The following is a 25,054-nucleotide window of genomic DNA, read 5'->3' on the forward strand; positions in this document are numbered from 1 at the left end:
CGTCTCCCGTTCACATGGTTGATCATACTTGGGTTCCACATGCATGTTTTAGCTGAAGGAAGAATACCTTAAACCTGGAGAGTTAAGACCCGTGTAATGGGTACCATGCAATATGACTTCAAAGGGTCTTCATTTGCTCACCGAACCTCTCCAATCCTATCACTGCTGCGTTTATGCCCCTGTACACATGCTTGATTCTCTTTCGGAGACATAGCAATCCATAGGTTTTACGATACTTACTAGTCAGGTACATTCTTAGGCGTTTAATATGGGGTGTTGAGTCCATTTCGTTGAGCAAGGAGTAGCTCTTGTCTATTCCATATTTGACTTAAGGAACATTATCTGTGCTCATTTCAATCTCTGGTTTTATGCAGCACCCCAACTCATCTTTACCCTTAAGCAAGCATAAGTTGGTTTTCTAAATTTGAGACCCTGTTCTGTTCTGTAATTCAGTTCCTGTGTAGCCAAGTTTACATTCCGTGTATTACTGATATCTTATGATGTTTCTTTTTCTGTGTGAATTACTTCAGTTAGAATCATCATACCTGAATCCACTCATTGTGCTGCTAAGGGCCTGATGACACAGATTTCATTGCTGAGTGATATTGCTTTGTAAGTAAATACCACAACTTCTTTATCCATTTTTCACTTTCTGCGATGTTGAACTTGTACTGTAAACGAGGTTCTTGTAAACAGAGCCGTTCCAAACTTTGGGGTGGCTGTGTCTTTTTGATTTTAATTTCCCTAAGCTATAGGACCATAAGTGGAAGTGCCCTAGGTTCTGTTGGTTTGTTTTTTAGATGTTTCAGGAAACACCATACACTTCTCCCGAGTGGTTGTTGGCAATTTACATCCCGCCCATCAGCATAACAAGGCTCCCAGTTCTCCATGGCCTGTCCTGCCTTTCTGGATTTTACACTTTTTTCAGATGGCCCTTTTGACCAGGGGGAAGTGAGACTTCATTGTAGTGCAGATTTCCTTTGCAAGCTTGCTTGGTTGGCCAAAAAGGGCGTATGCGTTTTTTCCTGAATATATTCAGGAAAAAACGCATACGCCCTTTTTGGCCAAGTGCATCATTGTGGACGTTCTGCCTCTTTTCCTATGCTTTCAATGCAATTCCAGTCTACCTCCTGAAATCGGTTTCCTGCAATTCTGCCCCGCTTTCAAGTCCTCTTGGCAGCCTTACTTCAGTCTATTTTTGGACGATAGCTGTCATTTATAACTCTGCAGGTTTGTGAATTACAGTGCCCCTGAGCTCCTTTCTTCAACTCGCTTTCTTGTGACCTGGCCGCAACACCGCAGGATGGCTTCAGGCCCTAATCTGGTTCCGGGCCGGCATGCGGAACCTTTGGTTAATTCCTCTTCCTGGTGGGAAATGAGAGTTAAATTTGCCCGTCCAGACACCTCCAGCTAGCCTCTCATTGGTTCTCGCTATTCCTGTTCATCTTCCGCAGAAATTGCAAACTGGGCCAAACAGGAGGTTAAAGGGACTGACTCTCCAAGTGGGGAGAGTGTTAGTAAAGCGTCTGGAATGTTGCACCCGAGTACCAGGGGAGGAAAACTGAGACATATTTGAACACGTCTCCCGATCACATGGTTGATCATACTCTAGGTTCCACATGCATGTTTTAGCTGAAGGAAGAATACCTTAAACCTGGGTAGTTGAAACCCGTGGAATGGGTACCATGCAATATGACTTCAAAGGGTCTTCATTTGCTCACCGAACCTCTCCAATCCTATCACTGCTGCGTTTATGCCTCTGCACACATGCTTGATTCTCTTTTTGAGACATAGCAATCCATAGGTTTTACGATACTTACTAGTCAGGTACATTCTCAGGCGTTTAATATGCGGTGTTGAGTCCATTTCGTTGAGCAAGGAGTAGCTCTTGTCTATTCCATATTTGACTTAAGGAACTTTATCTGTGCTCATTTCAATCTCTGGTTTTATGCAGCACCCCAACTCACCTTTACCCTTAAGCAAGCATAAGTTGGTTTTCTAAATTTGAGACCCTGTTCTGTTCTGTAATTCAGTTCCTGTGTAGCCAAGTTTACATTCCGTGTATTACTGATATCTTATGATGTTTCTTTTTCTGTGTGACTTACTTCAGTTAGAATCATCATACCTGAATCCACTCATTGTGCTGCTAAGGGCCTGATGACACAGATTTCATTGCTGAGTGATATTGCTTTTTAAGTAAATACCACAACTTCTTTATCCATTTTTCACTTTCTGCGATGTTGAACTTGTACTGTAAATGAGGTTCTTGTAAACAGAGGCGTCCCAAACTTTGGGGTGGCTGTGTCTTTTTGATTTTAATTTCCCTAAGCTATAGGACCATAAGTGGCAGTGCCCTAGGCTCTGTTGCTTTGTTTTTTAGATGTTTCAGGAAACACCATACACTTCTCCCGAGTGTCTGTTGGCAATTTACATCCCGCCCATCAGCATAACAAGGCTCCCAGTTCTCCATGGCCTGTCCTGCCTTTCTGGATTTTACACTTTTTTCAGATGGCCCTTTTGACCGGGGGGAAGTGAGACTTCATTGTAGTGCAGATTTCCTTTGCAAGCTTGCTTGGTTGGCCAAAAAGGGCGTATGCGTTTTTTCCTGAATATATTCAGGAAAAAACGCATACGCCCTTTTTGGCCAAGTGCATCATTGTGGACGTTCTGCCTCTTTTCCTATGCTTTCAATGCAATTCCAGTCTACCTCCTGAAATCGGTTTCGTGCAATTCTGCCCCGTTTTCAAGTCCTCTTGGCAGCCTTACTTCAGTCTATTTTTGGACGATAGCTGTCATTTATAACTCTGCAGGTTTGTGAATTACAGTGCCCCTGAGCTCCTTTTTTCAACTCGTTTTCTTTTGAGCTGGCCGCAACACCGCAGGATGGCTTCAGGCCCTAATCTGGTTCCGGCACGGCACGCTGAGCCTTTGGTTAATTCCTCTTCCTGGTGGGAAATGAGAGTTAAATTTGCCCGTCCAGACACCTCCAGCTAGCCTCTCATTTGTTCTCGCTATTCCTGTTCATCTTCCGCAGAAATTGCAAACTGGGCCAAACAGGAGGTTAAAGGGACTGACTCTCCAAGTCGGGAGAGTGTTAGTAAAGCATCTGCAATGTTTCACCCGAGTACCAGGGGAGGAAAACTGAGACATATTTGAACACGTCTCCCGATCACATGGTTGATCATACTCTAGGTTCCAAATGCATGTTTTAGCTGAAGGAAGAATACCTTAAACCTGGGTAGTTGAAACCCGTGGAATGGGTACCATGCAATATGACTTCAAAGGGTCTTCATTTGCTCACCGAACCTCTCCAATCCTATCACTGCTGCGTTTATGCCCCTGTACACACGCTTGATTCTCTTTTGGAGACATAGCAATCCATAGGTTTTAAGATACTTACTAGTCAGGTACATTCTTAGGCGTTTAATATGGGGTGTTGAGTCCATTTCGTTGAGCAAGGAGTAGCTCTTGTCTATTCCATATTTGGCTTAAGGAACTTTATCTGTGCTCATTTCAATCTCTGGTTTTATGCAGCACCCCAACTCACCTTTACCCTTAAGCAAGCATATGTTGGTTTTCTAAATTTGAGACCCTGTTCTGTTTTGGAATGCAGTTCCTGTGTAGCCAAGTTTACATTCCGTGTATTAGTGATATCTTATGATGTTTCTTTTTCTGTGTGACTTATTTCAGTTAGAATCATCGTACCTGAATCCACTCATTATGCTGCTACGGGCCTGATGACATAGATTTCACTGCTGAGTGATACTGCATTGTACGTAAGTACCACAAGTTCTTTATCCATTTTTCACTTTCTGTGATATTGAACTTGTACGGTAAACGAGGTTCTTGTAAACGGTGGCGTCCCAAACTTTGGGGTGGCTGTGTCTTTTTGATTTTAATTTCCCTAAGGTATAGGACCATAAGTGGAAGTGCCCTAGGCTCTGGTGCTTTGTTTTTTAGATGTTTCAGGAAACACCATAGACTTCTCCCGAGTGGTTGTTGGCAATTTACATCCCGCCCATCAGCATAACAAGGCTCCCAGTTCTCCATGGCCTGTCTTGCCTTTCTGGATTTTACACTTTTTTCAGATGGCCCTTTTGACCGGGGGGAAGTGAGACTTCACTGTAGTGCAGATTTCCTTTGCAAGCTTGCTTGGTTGGCCAAAAAGGGCGTATGCGTTTTTTCCTGAATATATTCAGGAAAAAACGCATACGCCCTTTTTGGCCAAGTGCATCATTGTGGACGTTCTGCCTCTTTTCCTATGCTTTCAATGCAATTCCAGTCTACCTCCTGAAATCGGTTTCCTGCACTTCTGCCCCGATTTCAAGTCCTCTTGGCAGCCTTACTTCAGTCTATTTTTGGACGATAGCTGTCATTTATAACTCTGCAGGTTTGTGAATTACAGTGCCCCTGAGCTCCTTTCTTCAACTCGCTTTCTTGTGACCTGGCCGCAACACCGCAGGATGGCTTCAGGCCCTAATCTGGTTCCGGCACGGCACGCTGAGCCTTTGGTTATTTCCTCTTCCTGGTGGGAAATGAGAGTTAAATTTGCCGGTCCAGACACCTCCAGCTAGTCTCTCATTGGTTCTCGCTATTCCTGTTCATCTTGCGCAGAAATTGCAAACTGGGCCAAACAGGAGGTTAAAGGCGCTGACTCTCCAAGTGGGGAGAGTGTTAGTAAAGCGTCTGGAATGTTGCACCCGAGTACCAGGGGAGGAAAACTGAGACATATTTGAACACGTCTCCCGTTCACATGGTTGATCATACTTGGGTTCCACATGCATGTTTTAGCTGAAGGAAGAATACCTTAAACCTGGAGAGTTAAGACCCGTGTAATGGGTACCATGCAATATGACTTCAAAGGGTCTTCATTTGCTCACCGAACCTCTCCAATCCTATCACTGCTGCGTTTATGCCCCTGTACACATGCTTGATTCTCTTTCGGAGACATAGCAATCCATAGGTTTTACGATACTTACTAGTCAGGTACATTCTTAGGCGTTTAATATGGGGTGTTGAGTCCATTTCGTTGAGCAAGGAGTAGCTCTTGTCTATTCCATATTTGACTTAAGGAACTTTATCTGTGCTCATTTCAATCTCTGGATTATGCAGCACCCCAACTCATCTTTACCCTTAAGCAAGCATAAGTTGGTTTTCTAAATTTGAGACCCTGTTCTGTTCTGTAATTCAGTTCCTGTGTAGCCAAGTTTACATTCCGTGTATTACTGATATCTTATGATGTTTCTTTTTCTGTGTGACTTACTTCAGTTAGAATCATCATACCTGAATCCACTCATTGTGCTGCTAAGGGCCTGATGACACAGATTTCATTGCTGAGTGATATTGCTTTGTAAGTAAATACCACAACTTCTTTTTTCCATTTTTCACTTTCTGCGATGTTGAACTTGTACTGTAAATGAGGTTCTTGTAAACAGAGCCGTTCCAAACTTTGGGGTGGCTGTGTCTTTTTGATTTTAATTTCCCTAAGCTATAGGACCATAAGTGGAAGTGCCCTAGGTTCTGTTGCTTTGTTTTTTAGATGTTTCAGGAAACACCATACACTTCTCCCGAGTGGTTGTTGGCAATTTACATCCCGCCCATCAGCATAACAAGGCTCCCAGTTCTCCATGGCCTGTCCTGCCTTTCTGGATTTTACACTTTTTTCAGATGGCCCTTTTGACCGGGGGGAAGTGAGACTTCATTGTAGTGCAGATTTCCTTTGCAAGCTTGCTTGGTTGGCCAAAAAGGGCGTATGCGTTTTTACCTGAATATATTCAGGAAAAAACGCATACGCCCTTTTTGGCCAAGTGCATCATTGTGGACGTTCTGCCTCTTTTCCTATGCTTTCAATGCAATTCCAGTCTACCTCCTGAAATCGGTTTCCTGCAATTCTGCCCCGCTTTCAAGTCCTCTTGGCAGCCTTACTTCAGTCTATTTTTGGACGATAGCTGTCATTTATAACTCTGCAGGTTTGTGAATTACAGTGCCCCTGAGCTCCTTTCTTCAACTCGCTTTCTTTTGAGCTGGCCGCAACACCGCAGGATGGCTTCAGGCCCTAATCTGGTTCCGGTACGGCACGCTGAGCCTTTGGTTATTTCCTCTTCCTGGTGGGAAATGAGAGTTAAATTTGCCCGTCCAGACACCTCCAGCTAGCCTCTCATTGGTTCTCGCTATTCCTGTTCATCTTCCGCAGAAATTGCAAACTGAGCCAAACAGGAGGTTAAAGGCGCTGACTCTCCAAGTGGGGAGAGTGTTAGTAAAGCGTCTGGAATGTTGCACCCGAGTACCAGGGGAGGAAAACTGAGACATATTTGAACACGTCTCCCGTTCACATGGTTGATCATACTTGGGTTCCACATGCATGTTTTAGCTGAAGGAAGAATACCTTAAACCTGGAGAGTTGAGACCCGTGTAATGGGTACCATGCAATATGACTTCAAAGGGTCTTCATTTGCTCACCGAACCTCTCCAATCCTATCACTGCTGCGTTTATGCCTCTGCACACATGCTTGATTCTCTTTTGGAGACATAGCAATCCATAGGTTTTACGATACTTACTAGTCAGGTACATTCTTAGGCGTTTAATATGCGGTGTTGAGTCCATTTCGTTGAGCAAGGAGTAGCTCTTGTCTATTCCATATTTGACTTAAGGAACTTTTTCTGTGCTCATTTCAATCTCTGGTTTTATGCAGCACCCCAACTCACCTTTACCCTTAAGCAAGCATAAGTTGGTTTTCTAAATTTGAGACCCTGTTCTGTTCTGTAATTCAGTTCCTGTGTAGTCAAGTTTACATTCCGTGTATTACTGATATCTTATGATGTTTCTTTTTCTGTGTGACTTATTTCAGTTAGAATCATCATACCTGAATCCACTCATTGTGCTGCTAAGGGCCTGATGACACAGATTTCATTGCTGAGTGATATTGCTTTGTAAGTAAATACCACAACTTCTTTATCCATTTTTCACTTTCTGCGATGTTGAACTTGTACTGTAAACGAGGTTCTTGTAAACAGAGCCGTTCCAAACTTTGGGGTGGCTGTGTCTTTTTGATTTTAATTTCCCTAAGCTATAGGGCCATAAGTGGAAGTGCCCTAGGCTCTGTTGCTTTGTTTTTTAGATGTTTCAGGAAACACCATACACTTCTCCCAAGTGTCTGTTGGCAATTTACATCCCGCCCTTCAGCATTACAAGGCTCCCAGTTCTCAATGGCCTGTTGCCTTTCTGGATTTTACACTTTTTTCAGATGGCCCTTTTGACCGGGGGGAAGTGAGACTTCATTGTAGTGCAGATTTCCTTTGCAAGCTTGCTTGGTTGGCCAAAAAGCACGTATGCGTTTTTTCCTGAATATATTCAGGAGAAAACGCATACGCACTTTTTGGCCAAGTGCATCATTGTGGACTTTCTGCCTCTTTTCCTATGCTTTCAATGCAATTCCAGTCTACCTCCTGAAATCGGTTTCCTGCAATTCTGCCCCGCTTTCAAGTCCTCTTGGCAGCCTTACTTCAGTCTATTTTTGGACGATAGCTGTCATTTATAACTCTGCAGGTTTGTGAATTACAGTGCCCCTGAGCTCCTTTCTTCAACTCGCTTTCTTGTGACCTGGCCGCAACACCGCAGGATGGCTTCAGGCCCTAATCTGGTTCCGGGCCGGCATGCGGAACCTTTGGTTAATTCCTCTTCCTGGTGGGAAATGAGAGTTAAATTTGCCCGTCCAGACACCTCCAGCTAGCCTCTCATTGGTTCTCGCTATTCCTGTTCATCTTCCGCAGAAATTGCAAACTGGGCCAAACAGGAGGTTAAAGGGACTGACTCTCCAAGTGGGGAGAGTGTTAGTAAAGCGTCTGGAATGTTGCACCCGAGTACCAGGGGAGGAAAACTGAGACATATTTGAACACGTCTCCCGATCACATGGTTGATCATACTCTAGGTTCCACATGCATGTTTTAGCTGAAGGAAGAATACCTTAAACCTGGGTAGTTGAAACCCGTGGAATGGGTACCATGCAATATGACTTCAAAGGGTCTTCATCTGCTCACCGAACCTCTCCAATCCTATCACTGCTGCGTTTATGCCCCTGTACACATGCTTGATTCTCTTTCGGAGACATAGCAATGCATAGGCTTTAAGATACTTACTAGTCAGGTACATTCTTAGGCGTTTAATATGGGGTGTTCAGTCCATTTCGTTGAGCAAGGAGTAGCTCTTGTCTATTCCATATTTGGCTTAAGGAACTTTATCTGTGCTCATTTCAATCTCTGGTTTTATGCAGCACCCCAACTCACCTTTACCCTTAAGCAAGAATACGTTGATTTTCTAAATTTGAGACCCTGTTCTGTTCTGTAATTCAGTTCCTGTGTAGCCAAGTTTACATTCCGTGTATTACTGATATCTTATGATGTTTCTTTTTCTGTGTGACTTATTTCAGTTAGAATCATCATACCTGAATCCACTCATTGTGCTGCTAAGGGCCTGATGACACAGATTTCATTGCTGAGTGATATTGCTTTGTAAGTAAATACCACAACTTCTTTATCCATTTTTCACTTTCTGCGATGTTGAACTTGTACTGTAAACGAGGTTCTTGTAAACAGAGGCGTCCCAAACTTTGGGGTGGCTGTGTCTTTTTGATTTTAATTTCCCTAAGCTATAGGACCATAAGTGGAAGTGCCCTAGGTTCTGTTGCTTTGTTTTTTAGATGTTTCAGGAAACACCATACACTTCTCCCGAGTGGTTGTTGGCAATTTACATCCCGCCCATCAGCATAACAAGGCTCCCAGTTCTCCATGGCCTGTCCTGCCTTTCTGGATTTTACACTTTTTTCAGATGGCCCTTTTGACCGGGGGGAAGTGAGACTTCATTGTAGTGCAGATTTCCTTTGCAAGCTTGCTTGGTTGGCCAAAAAGGGCGTATGCGTTTTTTCCTGAATATATTCAGGAAAAAACGCATACGCCCTTTTTGGCCAAGTGCATCATTGTGGACGTTCTGCCTCTTTTCCTATGCTTTCAATGCAATTCCAGTCTACCTCCTGAAATCGGTTTCCTGCAATTCTGCCCCGCATTCAAGTCCTCTTGGCAGCCTTACTTCAGTCTATTTTTGGACGATAGCTGTCATTTATAACTCTGCAGGTTTGTGAATTACAGTGCCCCTGAGCTCCTTTCTTCAACTTGCTTTCTTGTGACCTGGCCGCAACACCGCAGGCTGGCTTCAGGCCCTAATCTGGTTCCGGCACGGCACGCTGAGCCTTTGGTTATTTCCTCTTCATGGTGGGAAATGAGAGTTAAATTTGCCCGTCCAGACACCTCCAGTTAGCCTCTCATTGGTTCTCGCTATTCCTGTTCATCTTCCGCAGAAATTGCAAACTGGGCCAAACAGGAGGTTAAAGGCGCTGACTCTCCAAGTGGGGAGAGTGTTAGTAAAGCGTCTGGAATGTTGCACCCGAGTACCAGGGGAGGAAAACTGAGACATATTTCAACACGTCTCCCGTGCACATGGTTGATCATACTTGGGTTCCACATGCATGTTTTAGCTGAAGGAAGAATACCTTAAACCTTGAGAGTTAAGACCCGTGTAATGGGTACCATGCAATATGACTTCAAAGGGTCTTCATTTGCTCACCGAACCTCTCCAATCCTATCACTGCTGCGTTTATACCCCTGTACACATGCTTGATTCTCTTTCGGAGACATAGCAATCCATAGGTTTTAAGATACTTACTAGTCAGGTACATTCTTAGGCGTTTAATATGCGGTGTTGAGTCCATTTCGTTGAGCAAGGAGTAGCTCTTGTCTATTCCATATTTGACTTAAGGAACTTTATCTGTGCTCATTTCAATCTCTGGTTTTATGCAGCACCCCAACTCACCTTTACCCTTAAGCAAGCATAAGTTGGTTTTCTAAATTTGAGACCCTGTTCTGTTCTGTAATTCAGTTCCTGTGTAGCCAAGTTTACATTCCCCTTATTACTGATATCTTATGATGTTTCTTTTTCTGTGTGACTTATTTCAGTTAGAATCATCATACCTGAATCCACTCATTGTGCTGCTAAGGGCCTGATGACACAGATTTCATTGCTGAGTGATATTGCTTTGTAAGTAAATACCACAACTTCTTTATCCATTTTTCACTTTCTGCGATGTTGAACTTGTACTGTAAACGAGGTTCTTGTAAACAGAGCCGTTCCAAACTTTGGGGTGGCTGTGTCTTTTTGATTTTAATTTCCCTAAGCTATAGGGCCATAAGTGGAAGTGCCCTAGGCTCTGTTGCTTTGTTTTTTAGATGTTTCAGGAAACACCATACACTTCTCCCAAGTGTCTGTTGGCAATTTACATCCCGCCCTTCAGCATAACAAGGCTCCCAGTTCTCAATGGCCTGTTGCCTTTCTGGATTTTACACTTTTTTCAGATGGCCCTTTTGACCGGGGGGAAGTGAGACTTCATTGTAGTGCAGATTTCCTTTGCAAGCTTGCTTGGTTGGCCAAAAAGGGCGTATGCGTTTTTTCCTGAATATATTCAGGAAAAAACGCATACGCCCTTTTTGGCCAAGTGCATCATTGTGGACTTTCTGCCTCTTTTCCTATGCTTTCAATGCAATTCCAGTCTACCTCCTGAAATCGGTTTCCTGCAATTCTGCCCCGCTTTCAAGTCCTCTTGGCAGCCTTACTTCAGTCTATTTTTGGACGATAGCTGTCATTTATAACTCTGCAGGTTTGTGAATTACAGTGCCCCTGAGCTCCTTTCTTCAACTCGCTTTCTTGTGACCTGGCCGCAACACCGCAGGATGGCTTCAGGCCCTAATCTGGTTCCGGGCCGGCATGCTGAGCCTTTGGTTAATTCCTCTTCCTGGTGGGAAATGAGAGTTAAATTTGCCCGTCCAGACACCTCCAGCTAGCCTCTCATTGGTTCTCGCTATTCCTGTTCATCTTCCGCAGAAATTGCAAACTGGGCCAAACAGGAGGTTAAAGGGACTGACTCTCCAAGTGGGGAGAGTGTTAGTAAAGCGTCTGGAATGTTGCACCCGAGTACCAGGGGAGGACAACTGAGACATATTTGAACACGTCTCCCGATCACATGGTTGATCATACTCTAGGTTCCACATGCATGTTTTAGCTGAAGGAAGAATACCTTAAACCTGGGTAGTTGAAACCCGTGGAATGGGTACCATGCAATATGACTTCAAAGGGTCTTCATCTGCTCACCGAACCTCTCCAATCCTATCACTGCTGCGTTTATGCCCCTGTACACATGCTTGATTCTCTTTCGGAGACATAGCAATCCATAGGTTTTAAGATACTTACTAGTCAGGTACATTCTTAGGCGTTTAATATGGGGTGTTGAGTCCATTTCGTTGAGCAAGGAGTAGCTCTTGTCTATTCCATATTTGGCTTAAGGAACTTTATCTGTGCTCATTTCAATCTCTGGTTTTATGCAGCACCCCAACTCACCTTTACCCTTAAGCAAGAATACGTTGGTTTTCTAAATTTGAGACCCTGTTCTGTTCTGTAATTCAGTTCCTGTGTAGCCAAGTTTACATTCCGTGTATTACTGATATCTTATGATGTTTCTTTTTCTGTGTGACTTATTTCAGTTAGAATCATCATACCTGAATCCACTCATTGTGCTGCTAAGGGCCTGATGACACAGATTTCATTGCTGAGTGATATTGCTTTGTAAGTAAATACCACAACTTCTTTATCCATTTTTCACTTTCTGCGATGTTGAACTTGTACTGTAAACGAGGTTCTTGTAAACAGAGCCGTTCCAAACTTTGGGGTGGCTGTGTCTTTTTGATTTTAATTTCCCTAAGCTATAGGACCATAAGTGGAAGTGCCCTAGGTTCTGTTGCTTTGTTTTTTAGATGTTTCAGGAAACACCATACACTTCTCCCGAGTGGTTGTTGGCAATTTACATCCCGCCCATCAGCATAACAAGGCTCCCAGTTCTCCATGGCCTGTCCTGCCTTTCTGGATTTTACACTTTTTTCAGATGGCCCTTTTGACCAGGGGGAAGTGAGACTTCATTGTAGTGCAGATTTCCTTTGCAAGCTTGCTTGGTTGGCCAAAAAGGGCGTATGCGTTTTTTCCTGAATATATTCAGGAAAAAACGCATACGCCCTTTTTGGCCAAGTGCATCATTGTGGACGTTCTGCCTCTTTTCCTATGCTTTCAATGCAATTCCAGTCTACCTCCTGAAATCGGTTTCCTGCAATTCTGCCCCGCATTCAAGTCCTCTTGGCAGCCTTACTTCAGTCTATTTTTGGACGATAGCTGTCATTTATAACTCTGCAGGTTTGTGAATTACAGTGCCCCTGAGCTCCTTTCTTCAACTTGCTTTCTTGTGACCTGGCCGCAACACCGCAGGCTGGCTTCAGGCCCTAATCTGGTTCCGGCACGGCACGCTGAGCCTTTGGTTATTTCCTCTTCATGGTGGGAAATGAGAGTTAAATTTGCCCGTCCAGACACCTCCAGTTAGCCTCTCATTGGTTCTCGCTATTCCTGTTCATCTTCCACAGAAATTGCAAACTGGGCCAAACAGGAGGTTAAAGGCGCTGACTCTCCAAGTGGGGAGAGTGTTAGTAAAGCGTCTGGAATGTTGCACCCGAGTACCAGGGGAGGAAAACTGAGACATATTTCAACACGTCTCCCGTTCACATGGTTGATCATACTTGGGTTCCACATGCATGTTTTAGCTGAAGGAAGAATACCTTAAACCTGGAGAGTTAAGACCCGTGTAATGGGTACCATGCAATATGACTTCAAAGGGTCTTCATTTGCTCACCGAACCTCTCCAATCCTATCACTGCTGCGTTTATGCCCCTGTACACATGCTTGATTCTCTTTCGGAGACATAGCAATCCATAGGTTTTAAGATACTTACTAGTCAGGTACATTCTTAGGCGTTTAATATGCGGTGTTGAGTCCATTTCGTTGAGCAAGGAGTAGCTCTTGTCTATTCCATATTTGACTTAAGGAACTTTATCTGTGCTCATTTCAATCTCTGGTTTTATGCAGCACCCCAACTCACCTTTACCCTTAAGCAAGCATAAGTTGGTTTTCTAAATTTGAGACCCTGTTCTGTTCTGTAATTCAGTTCCTGTGTAGCCAAGTTTACATTCCGTGTATTACTGATATCTTATGATGTTTCTTTTTCTGTGTGACTTACTTCAGTTAGAATCATCATACCTGAATCCACTCATTGTGCTGCTAAGGGCCTGATGACACAGATTTCATTGCTGAGTGATATTGCTTTGTAAGTAAATACCACAACTTCTTTATCCATTTTTCACTTTCTGCGATGTTGAACTTGTACTGTAAACGAGGTTCTTGTAAACAGAGCCATTCCAAAGTTTGGGGTGGCTGTGTCTTTTTGATTTTAATTTCCCTAAGCTATAGGACCATAAGTGGAAGTGCCCTAGGTTCTGTTGCTTTGTTTTTTAGATGTTTCAGGAAACACCATACACTTCTCCCGAGTGGTTGTTGGCAATTTACATCCCGCCCATCAGCATAACAAGGCTCCCAGTTCTCCATGGCCTGTCCTGCCTTTCTGGATTTTACACTTTTTTCAGATGGCCCTTTTGACCGGGGGGAAGTGAGACTTCATTGTAGTGCAGATTTCCTTTGCAAGCTTGCTTGGTTGGCCAAAAAGGGCGTATGCGTTTTTTCCTGAATATATTCAGGAAAAAACGCATACGCCCTTTTTGGCCAAGTGCATCATTGTGGACGTTCTGCCTCTTTTCCTATGCTTTCAATGCAATTCCAGTCTACCTCCTGAAATCGGTTTCCTGCAATTCTGCCCCGCTTTCAAGTCCTCTTGGCAGCCTTACTTCAGTCTATTTTTGGACGATAGCTGTCATTTATACCTCTGCAGGTTTGTGAATTACAGTGCCCCTGAGCTCCTTTCTTCAACTCGCTTTCTTTTGAGCTGGCCGCAACACCGCAGGATGGCTTCAGGCCCTAATCTGGTTCCGGTACGGCACGCTGAGCCTTTGGTTATTTCCTCTTCCTGGTGGGAAATGAGAGTTAAATTTGCCCGTCCAGACACCTCCAGCTAGCCTCTCATTGGTTCTCGCTATTCCTGTTCATCTTCCGCAGAAATTGCAAACTGGGCCAAACAGGAGGTTAAAGGCACTGACTCTCCAAGTGGGGAGAGTGTTAGTAAAGCGTCTGGAATGTTGCACCCGAGTACCAGGGGAGGAAAACTGAGACATATTTGAACACGTCTCCCGTTCACATGGTTGATCATACTTGGGTTCCACATGCATGTTTTAGCTGAAGGAAGAATACCTTAAACCTGGAGAGTTGAGACCCGTGTAATGGGTACCATGCAATATGACTTCAAAGGGTCTTCATTTGCTCACCGAACCTCTCCAATCCTATCACTGCTGTGTTTATGCCCCTGTACACATGCTTGATTCTCTTTCAGAGACATAGCAATCCATAGGTTTTAAGATACTTACTAGTCAGGTACATTCTTAGGCGTTTAATATGCGGTGTTGAGTCCATTTCGTTGAGCAAGGAGTAGCTCTTGTCTATTCCATATTTGACTTAAGGAACTTTATCTGTGCTCATTTCAATCTCTGGTTTTATGCAGCACCCCAACTCACCTTTACCCTTAAGCAAGCATAAGTTAGTTTTCTAAATTTTAGACCCTGTTCTGTTCTGTAATTCAGTTCCTGTGTAGCCAAGTTTACATTCCGTGTATTACTGATATTTTATGATGTTTCTTTTTCTGTGTGACTTATTTCAGTTAGAATCATCATACCTGAATCCACTCATTGTGATGCTAAGGGCCTGATGACATAGATTTCATTGCTGAGTGATATTGCTTTGTAAGTAAATACCACAACTTCTTTATCCATTTTTCACTTTCTGCGATGTTGAACTTGTACTGTAAACGAGGTTCTTGTAAACAGAGGCGTCCCAAACTTTGGGGTGGCTGTGTCTTTTTGATTTTAATTTCCCTAAGCTATAGGACCATAAGTGGCAGTGCCCTAGGCTCTGTTGCTTTGTTTTTTAGATGTTTCAGGAAACACCATACACTTCTCCCGAGTGTCTGTTGGCAATTTACATCCCGCCCATCAGCATAACAAGGCTCCCAGTTCTCCATGGCCTGTCCTGCCTTTCTGGATTTTACACTTTTTTCAGATGGCCCTTTTGACTGGGGGGAAGTGAGACTTCATTGTAGTGCAGATTTCCTTTGCAAGCTTGCTTGGTTGGCCAAAAAGGGCGTATGCGTTTTTTCCTGAATATATTCAGGAAAAAACGCATACGCACCTTTTGGCCAAGTGCATCATTTTGGACGTTCTGCCTCTTTTCCTATGCTTTCAATGCAATTCCAGTCTACCTCCTGAAATCGGTTTCCTGCAATTCTGCCCCGCTTTCAAGTCCTCTTGGCAGCCTTACTTCAGTCTATTTTTGGACGATAGCTGTCATTTATAACTCTGCAGGTTTGTGAATTACAGTGCCCCTGAGCTCCTTTCTTCAACTCGCTTTCTTGTGACCTGGCCGCAACACCGCAGGATGGCTTCAGGCCCTAATCTGGTTCCGGCCCGGCATGCTGAGCCTTTGGTTAATTCCTCTTCCTGGTGGGAAATGAGAGTTAAATTTGCCCGTCCAGACACCTCCAGCTAGCCTCTCATTGGTTCTCGCTATTCCTGTTCATCTTCCACAGAAATTGCAAACTGGGCCAAACAGGAGGTTAAAGGGACTGACTCTCCCAGTGGGGAGAGTGTTAGTAAAGCGTCTGGAATGTTGCACCCGAGTACCAGGGGAGGAAAACTGAGACATATTTGAACACGTCTCCCGATCACATGGTTGATGATACTCTAGGTTCCACATGCATGTTTTAGCTGAAGGAAGAATACCTTAAACCTGGGTAGTTGAAACCCGTGGAATGGGTACCATGCAATATGACTTCAAAGGGTCTTCATTTGCTCACCGAACCTCTCCAATCCTATCACTGCTGCGTTTATGCCCCTGTACACATGCTTGATTCGCTTTCGGAGACATAGCAATCCATAGGTTTTAAGATACTTACTAGTCAGGTACATTCTTAGGCGTTTAATATGCGGTGTTGAGTCCATTTCATTGAGCAAGGAGTAGCTCTTGTCTATTTCATATTTGGCTTAAGGAACTTTATCTGTGCTCATTTCAATCTCTGGTTTTATGCAGCACCCCAACTCACCTTTACCCTTAAGCAAGCATAAGTTGGTTTTCTAAATTTGAGACCCTGTTCTGTTCTGTAATTCAGTTCCTGTGTAGCCAAGTTTACATTCCGTGTATTACTGATATCTTATGATGTTTCTTTTTCTGTGTGACTTATTTCAGTTAGAATCATCATACCTGAATCCACTCATTGTGCTGCTGAGGGCCTGATGACACAGATTTCATTGCTGAGTGATATTGCTTTGTAAGTAAATACCACAACTTCTTTATCCATTTTTCACTTTCTGCGATGTTGAACTTGTACTGTAAACGAGGTTCTTGTAAACAGAGCTGTTCCAAACTTTGGGGTGGCTGTGTCTTTTTGATTTTAATTTCCCTAAGCTATAGGACCATAAGTGGAAGTGCCCTAGGTTCTGTTGCTTTGTTTTTTAGATGTTTCAGGAAACACCATACACTTCTCCCGAGTGGTTGTTGGCAATTTACATCCCGCCCATCACCATAACAAGGCTCCCAATTCTCCATGGCCTGTCCTGCCTTTCTGGATTTTACACTTTTTTCAGATGGCCCTTTTGACCGGGGGGAAGTGAGACTTCATTGTAGTGCAGATTTCCTTTGCAAGCTTGCTTGGTTGGCCAAAAAGGGCGTATGCGTTTTTTCCTGAATATATTCAGGAAAAAACGCATACGCCCTTTTTGGCCAAGTGCATCATTGTGGACGTTCTGCCTCTTTTCCTATGCTTTCAATGCAATTCCAGTCTACCTCCTGAAATCGGTTTCCTGCAATTCTGCCCCGCTTTCAAGTCCTCTTGGCAGCCTTACTTCAGTCTATTTTTGGACGATAGCTGTCATTTATAACTCTGCAGGTTTGTGAATTACAGTGCCCCTGAGCTCCTTTCTTCAACTCGCTTTCTTGTGACCTGGCCGCAACACCGCAGGATGGCTTCAGGCCCTAATCTGGTTCCGGCCCGGCATGCTGAGCCTTTGGTTAATTCCTCTTCCTGGTGGGAAATGAGAGTTAAATTTGCCCGTCCAGACACCTCCAGCTAGCCTCTCATTGGTTCTCGCTATTCCTGTTCATCTTCCGCAGAAATTGCAAACTGGGCCAATCAGGAGGTTAAAGGGACTGACTCTCCAAGTCGGGAGAGTGTTAGTAAAGCGTCTGGAATGTTGCACCCGAGTACCAGGGGAGGAAAACTGAGACATATTTGAACACGTCTCCCGTTCACATGGTTGATCATACTCTGGGTTCCACATGCATGTTTTAGCTGAAGGAAGAATACCTTAAACCTGGAGAGTTGAGACCCGTGGAATGGGTACCATGCAATATGACTTCAAAGGGTCTTCATTTGCTCACCGAACCTCTCCAATCCTATCACTGCTGCGTTTATTCATCTGTACACACGCTTGATTCTCTTTCGGAGACATAGCAATCCATAGGTTTTAAGATACTTACTAGTCAGGTACATTCTTAGGCGTTTAATATGGGGTGTTGAGTCCATTTCGTTGAGCAAGGAGTAGCTCTTGTCTATTCCATATTTGACTTAAGGAACTTTATCTGTGCTCATTTCAATCTCTGGTTTTATGCAGCACCCCAACTCATCTTTACCCTTAAGCAAGCATAAGTTGGTTTTCTAAATTTGAGACCCTGTTCTGTTCTGTAATTCAGTTCCTGTGTAGCCAAGTTTACATTCCGTGTATTACTGATATCTTATGATGTTTCTTTTTCTGTGTGACTTACTTCAGTTAGAATCATCATACCTGAATCCACTCATTGTGCTGCTAAGGGCCTGATGACACAGATTTCATTGCTGAGTGATATTGCTTTGTAAGTAAATACCACAACTTCTTTATCCATTTTTCACTTTCTGCGATGTTGAACTTGTACTGTAAACGAGGTTCTTGTAAACAGAGGCGTCCCAAACTTTGGGGTGGCTGTGTTTTTTTGATTTTAATTTCCCTAAGCTATAGGACCATAAGTGGAAGTGCCCTAGTTTCTGTTGGTTTGTTTTTTAGATGTTTCAGGAAACACCATACACTTCTCCCGAGTGTCTGTTGGCAATTTACATCCCGCCCATCAGCATAACAAGGCTCCCAGTTCTCCATGGCCTGTCCTGCCTTTCTGGATTTTACACTTTTTTCAGATGGCCCTTTTGACCGGGGGGAAGTGAGACTTCATTGTAGTGCAGATTTCCTTTGCAAGCTTGCTTGGTTGGCCAAAAAGGGCGTATGCGTTTTTTCCTGAATATATTCAGGAAAAAACGCATACGCCCTTTTTGGCCAAGTGCATCATTGTGGACGTTCTGCCTCTTTTCCTATGCTTTCAATGCAATTCCAGTCTACCTCCTGAAATCGGTTTCCTGCAATTCTGCCCCGCTTTCAAGTCCTCTTGGCAGCCTTACTTCAGTCTATTTTTGGACGATAGCTGTCATTTATAACTCTGCAGGTTTGTGAATTACAGTGCCCCTGAGCTCCTTTCTTCAACTCGCTTTCTTTTGAGCTGGCCGCAACACCGCAGGATGGCTTCAGGCCCTAATCTGGTTCCGGTACGGCACGCTGAGCCTTTGGTTGTTTCCTCCTCCTGGTGGGAAATGAGAGTTAAATTTGCCCGTCCAGACACCTCCAGATAGCCTCTCATTGGTTCTCACTATTCCTGTTCATCTTCCGCAGAAATTGCAAACTGGGCCAAACAGGAGGTTAAAGGCGCTGACTCTCCAAGTGGGGAGAGTGTTAGTAAAGCGTCTGGAATGTTGCACCCGAGTACCAGGGGAGGAAAACTGAGACATATTTGAACACGTCTCCCGTTCACATGGTTGATCATACTTGGGTTCCACATGCATGTTTTAGCTGAAGGAAGAATACCTTAAACCTGGAGAGTTGAGACCCGTGTAATGTGTACCATGCAATATGACTTCAAAGGGTCTTCCTTTGCTCACCGAACCTCTCCAATCCTATCACTGCTGCGTTTATGCCTCTGCATACATGCTTGATTCTCTTTTGGAGACATAGCAATCCATAGGTTTTAAGATACTTACTAGTCAGGTACATTCTTAGGCGTTTAATATGCGGTGTTGAGTCCATTTCGTTGAGCAAGGAGTAGCTCTTGTCTATTCCATATTTGACTTAAGGAACTTTATCTGTGCTCATTTCAATCTCTGGTTTTATGTAGCACCCCAACTCACCTTTCCCCTTAAGCAAGCATAAGTTGGTTTTCTAAATTTGAGACCCTGTTCTGTTCTGTAATTCAGTTCCTGTGTAGCCAAGTTTACATTCCGTGTATTACTGATATCTTATGATGTTTCTTTTTCTGTGTGACTTATTTCAGTTACAATCATCATACCTGAATCCACTCATTGTGATGCTAAGGGCCTGATGACATAGATTTCATTGCTGAGTGATATTGCTTTGTAAGTAAATACCACAACTTCTTTATCCATTTTTCACTTTCTGCGATGTTGAACTTGTACTGTAAACGAGGTTCTTGTAAACAGAGGCGTCCCAAACTTTGGGGTGGCTGTGTCTTTTTGATTTTAATTTCCCTAAGCTATAGGACCATAAGTGGAAGTGCCCTAGGCTCTGTTGCTTTGTTTTTTAGATGTTTCAGGAAACACCATACACTTCTCCCGAGTGTCTGTTGGCAATTTACATCCCGCCCATCAGCATAACAAGGCTCCCAGTTCTCCATGGCCTGTCCTGCCTTTCTGGATTTTACACTTTTTTCAGATGGCCCTTTTCACTGGGGGGAAGTGAAACTTCATTGTAGTGCAGATTTCCTTTGCAAGCTTGCTTGGTTGGCCAAAAAGGGCGTATGCGTTTTTTCCTGAATATATTCAGGAAAAAACGCATACGCCCTTTTTGGCCAAGTGCATCATTGTGGACGTTCTGCCTCTTTTCCTATGCTTTCAATGCAATTCCAGTCTACCTCCTGAAATCGGTTTCCTGCAATTCTGCCCCGCTTTCAAGTCCTCTTGGCAGCCTTACTTCAGTCTATTTTTGGACGATAGCTGTCATTTATAACTCTGCAGGTTTGTGAATTACAGTGCCCCAGAGCTCCTTTCTTCAACTCGCTTTCTTGTGACCTGGCCGCAACACCACAGGATGGCTTCAGGCCCTAATCTGATTCCAGCACGGCACGCTGATCCTTTGGTTATTTCCTCTTCCTGGTGGGAAATGAGAGTTAAATTTGCCCGTCCAGACACCTCCAGCTAGTCTCTCATTGGTTCTCGCTATTCCTGTTCATCTTCCGCAGAAATTGCAAACTGGGCCAAACAGGAGGTTAAAGGCGGTGACTCTCCAAGTGGGGAGAGTGTTAGTAAAGCGTCTGGAATGTTGCACCCGAGTACCAGGGGAGGAAAACTGAGACATATTTGAACACGTCTCCCGTTCACATGGTTGATCATACTTGGGTTCCACATGCATGTTTTAGCTGAAGGAAGAATACCTTAAACCTGGAGAGTTAAGACCCGTGTAATGGGTACCATGCAATATGACTTCAAAGGGTCTTCATTTGCTCACCGAACCTCTCCAATCCTATCACTGCTGCGTTTATGCCCCTGTACACATGCTTGATTCTCTTTCGGAGACATAGCAATCCATAGGTTTTAAGATACTTACTAGTCAGGTACATTCTTAGGGGTTTAATATGCGGTGTTGAGTCCATTTCGTTGAGCAAGGAGTAGCTCTTGTCTATTCCATATTTGACTTAAGGAACTTTATCTGTGCTCATTTCAATCTCTGGTTTTATGCAGCACCCCAACTCACCTTTACCCTTAAGCAAGCATAAGTTGGTTTTCTAAATTTGAGACCCTGTTCTGTTCTGTAATTCAGTTCCTGTGTAGCCAAGTTTCCATTCCGTGTATTACTGATATCTTATGATGTTTCTTTTTCTGTGTGACTTACTTCAGTTAGAATCATCATACCTGAATCCACTCATTGTGCTGCTAAGGGCCTGATGACACAGATTTCATTGCTGAGTGATATTGCTTTGTAAGTAAATACCACAACTTCTTTATCCATTTTTCACTTTTTGCGATGTTGAACTTGTACTGTAAACGAGGTTCTTGTAAACAGAGGCGTCCCAAACTTTGGGGTGGCTGTGTCTTTTTGATTTTAATTTCCCTAAGCTATAGGACCATAAGTGGCAGTGCCCTAGGCTCTGTTGCTTTGTTTTTTAGATGTTTCAGGAAACACCATACACTTCTCCCGAGTGGTTGTTGGCAATTTACATCCCGCCCATCAGCATAACAAGGCTCCCAGTTCTCCATGGCCTGTCCTGCCTTTCTGGATTTTACACTTTTTTCAGATGGCCCTTTTGACCGGGGGGAAGTGAGACTTCATTGTAGTGCAGATTTCCTTTGCAAGCTTGCTTGGTTGGCCAAAAAGGGCGTATGCGTTTTTTCCTGAATATATTCAGGAAAAAACGCATACGCCCTTTTTGACCAAGTGCATCATTGTGGACGTTCTGCCTCTTTTCCTATGCTTTCAATGCAATTCCAGTCTACCTCCTGAAATCGGTTTCCTGCAATTCTGCCCCACTTTCAAGTCCTCTTGGCAGCCTTACTTCAGTCTATTTTTGGACGATAGCTATCATTTATAACTCTGCAGGTTTGTGAATTACAGTGCCCCAGAGCTCCTTTCTTCAACTCGCTTTCTTGTGACCTGGCCGCAACACCGCAGGATGGCTTCAGGCCCTAATCTGATTCCGGCACGGCACGCTGATCCTTTGGTTATTTCCTCTTCCTGGTGGGAAATGAGAGTTAAATTTGCCCGTCCAGACACCTCCAGCTAGTCTCTCATTGGTTCTCGCTATTCCTGTTCATCTTGCGCAGAAATTGCAAACTGGGCCAAACAGGAGGTTAAAGGCGCTGACTCTCCAAGTGGGGAGAGTGTTAGTAAAGCGTCTGGAATGTTGCACCCGAGTACCAGGGGAGGAAAACTGAGACATATTTGAACACGTCTCCCGTTCACATGGTTGATCATACTTGGGTTCCACATGCATGTTTTAGCTGAAGGAAGAATACCTTAAACCTGGAGAGTTAAGACCCGTGTAATGGGTACCATGCAATATGACTTCAAAGGGTCTTCATTTGCTCACCGAACCTCTCCAATCCTATCACTGCTGCGTTTATGCCCCTGTGCACATGCTTGATTCTCTTTCGGAGACATAGCAATCCATAGGTTTTAAGATACTTACTAGTCAGGTACATTCTTAGGCGTTTAATATGCGGTGTTGAGTCCATTTCGTTGAGCAAGGAGTAGCTCTTGTCTATTCCATATTTGACTTAAGGAACTTTATCTGTGCTCATTTCAATCTCTGGTTTTATGCAGCACCCCAACTCACCTTTACCCTTAAGCAAGCATAAGTTGGTTTTCTAAATTTGAGACCCTGTTCTGTTCTGTAATTCAGTTCCTGTGTAGCCAAGTTTACATTCCGTGTATTACTGATATCTTATGATGTTTCTTTTTCTGTGTGACTTACTTCAGTTAGAATCATCATACCTGAATCCACTCATTGTGCTGCTAAGGGCCTGATGACACAGATTTCATTGCTGAGTGATATTGCTTTGTAAGTAAATACCACAACTTCTTTATCCATTTTTCACTTTCTGCGATGTTGAACTTGTACTGTAAACGAGGTTCTTGTAAACAGAGGCGTCCCAAACTTTGGGGTGGCTGTGTCTTTTTGATTTTAATTTCCCTAAGCTATAGGACCATAAGTGGCAGTGCCCTAGGCTCTGTTGCTTTGTTTTTTAGATGTTTCAGGAAACACCATACACTTCTCCCGAGTGGTTGTTGGCAATTTACATCCCGCCCATCAGCATAACAAGGCTCCCAGTTCTCCATGGCCTGTCCTGCCTTTCTGGATTTTACACTTTTTTCAGATGGCCCTTTTGACCGGGGGGAAGTGAGACTTCATTGTAGTGCAGATTTCCTTTGCAAGCTTGCTTGGTTGGCCAAAAAGGGCGTATGCGTTTTTTCCTGAATATATTCAGGAAAAAACGCATACGCCCTTTTTGGCCAAGTGCATCATTGTGGACGTTCTGCCTCTTTTCCTATGCTTTCAATGCAATTCCAGTCTACCTCCTGAAATCGGTTTCCTGCAATTCTGCCCCGCTTTCAAGTCCTCTTGGCAGCCTTACTTCAGTCTATTTTTGGACGATAGCTGTCATTTATAACTCTGCAGGTTTGTGAATTACAGTGCCCCAGAGCTCCTTTCTTCAACTCGCTTTCTTGTGACCTGGCCGCAACACCGCAGGATGGCTTCAGGCCCTAATCTGATTCCGGCACGGCACGCTGATCCTTTGGTTATTTCCTCTTCCTGGTGGGAAATGAGAGTTAAATTTGCCCGTCCAGACACCTCCAGCTAGTCTCTCATTGGTTCTCGCTATTCCTGTTCATCTTCCGCAGAAATTGCAAACTGGGCCAAACAGGAGGTTAAAGGCGGTGACTCTCCAAGTGGGGAGAGTGTTAGTAAAGCGTCTGGAATGTTGCACCCGAGTACCAGGGGAGGAAAACTGAGACATATTTGAACACGTCTCCCGTTCACATGGTTGATCATACTTGGGTTCCACATGCATGTTTTAGCTGAAGGAAGAATACCTTAAACCTGGAGAGTTGAGACCCGTGGAATGGTTACCATGCAATATGACTTCAAAGGGTCTTCATTTGCTCACCGAACCTCTCCAATCCTATCACTGCTGCGTTTATTCATCTGTACACACGCTTGATTCTCTTTCGGAGACATAGCAATCCATAGGTTTTAAGATACTTACTAGTCAGGTACATTCTTAGGCGTTTAATATGGGGTGTTGAGTCCATTTCGTTGAGCAAGGAGTAGCTCTTGTCTATTCCATATTTGGCTTAAGGAACTTTATCTGTGCTCATTTCAATCTCTGGTTTTATGCAGCAGCTCAACTCACCTTTACCCTTAAGCAAGCATAAGTTGGTTTTCTAAATTTGAGACCCTGTTCTGTTTTGGAATGCAGTTCCTGTGTAGCCAAGTTTACATTCCGTGTATTAGTGATATCTTATGATGTTTCTTTTTCTGTGTGACTTATTTCAGTTAGAATCATCGTACCTGAATCCACTCATTATGCTGCTACGGGCCTGATGACATAGATTTCACTGCTGAGTGATACTGCATTGTACGTAAGTACCACAAGTTCTTTATCCATTTTTCACTTTCTGTGATATTGAACTTGTACGGTAAACGAGGTTCTTGTAAACGGAGGCGTCCCAAACTTTGGGGTGGCTGTGTCTTTTTGATTTTAATTTCCCTAAGCTATAGGACCATAAGTGGAAGTGCCCTAGGCTTTGGTGCTTTGTTTTTTAGATGTTTCAGGAAACACCATACACTTCTCCCGAGTGGTTGTTGGCAATTTACATCCCGCCCATCAGCATAACAAGGCTCCCAGTTCTCCATGGCCTGTCTTGCCTTTCTGGATTTTACACTTTTTTCAGATGGCCCTTTTGACCGGGGGGAAGTGAGACTTCACTGTAGTGCAGATTTCCTTTGCAAGCTTGCTTGGTTGGCCAAAAAGGGCGTATGCGTTTTTTCCTGAATATATTCAGGAAAAAACGCATACGCCCTTTTTGGCCAAGTGCATCATTGTGGACGTTCTGCCTCTTTTCCTATGCTTTCAATGCAATTCCAGTCTACCTCCTGAAATCGGTTTCCTGCAATTCTGCCCCGCTTTCAAGTCCTCTTGGCAGCCTTACTTCAGTCTATTTTTGGACGATAGCTGTCATTTATAACTCTGCAGGTTTGTGAATTACAGTGCCCCTGAGCTCCTTTCTTCAACTCGCTTTCTTGTGACCTGGCCGCAACACCGCAGGATGGCTTCAGGCCCTAATCTGGTTCCGGCACGGCACGCTGAGCCTTTGGTTATTTCCTCTTCCT

General features: G+C 43.9%; 1 long non-coding RNA gene across 50 annotated transcripts in view; it reads left to right on the forward strand.

The window, feature by feature from the left end:
• Positions 1 to 25,054, forward strand: part of LOC307185334 — a 3,778,167-nt gene that overhangs the window by 1,650,567 nt on the left and 2,102,546 nt on the right. For all 50 annotated transcript variants that reach the window (XR_013827964.1, XR_013827965.1, XR_013827990.1 and 47 more), the window contains one exon: positions 2,111 to 2,196. This is a non-coding gene — a long non-coding RNA (uncharacterized lncRNA). The remainder of the gene's footprint in view (positions 1 to 2,110; positions 2,197 to 25,054) is intronic.

Source organism: Stenella coeruleoalba (assembly GCF_951394435.1).
Source record: "Stenella coeruleoalba genome assembly, chromosome: 4".
NCBI lineage: Eukaryota > Metazoa > Chordata > Mammalia > Artiodactyla > Delphinidae > Stenella > Stenella coeruleoalba.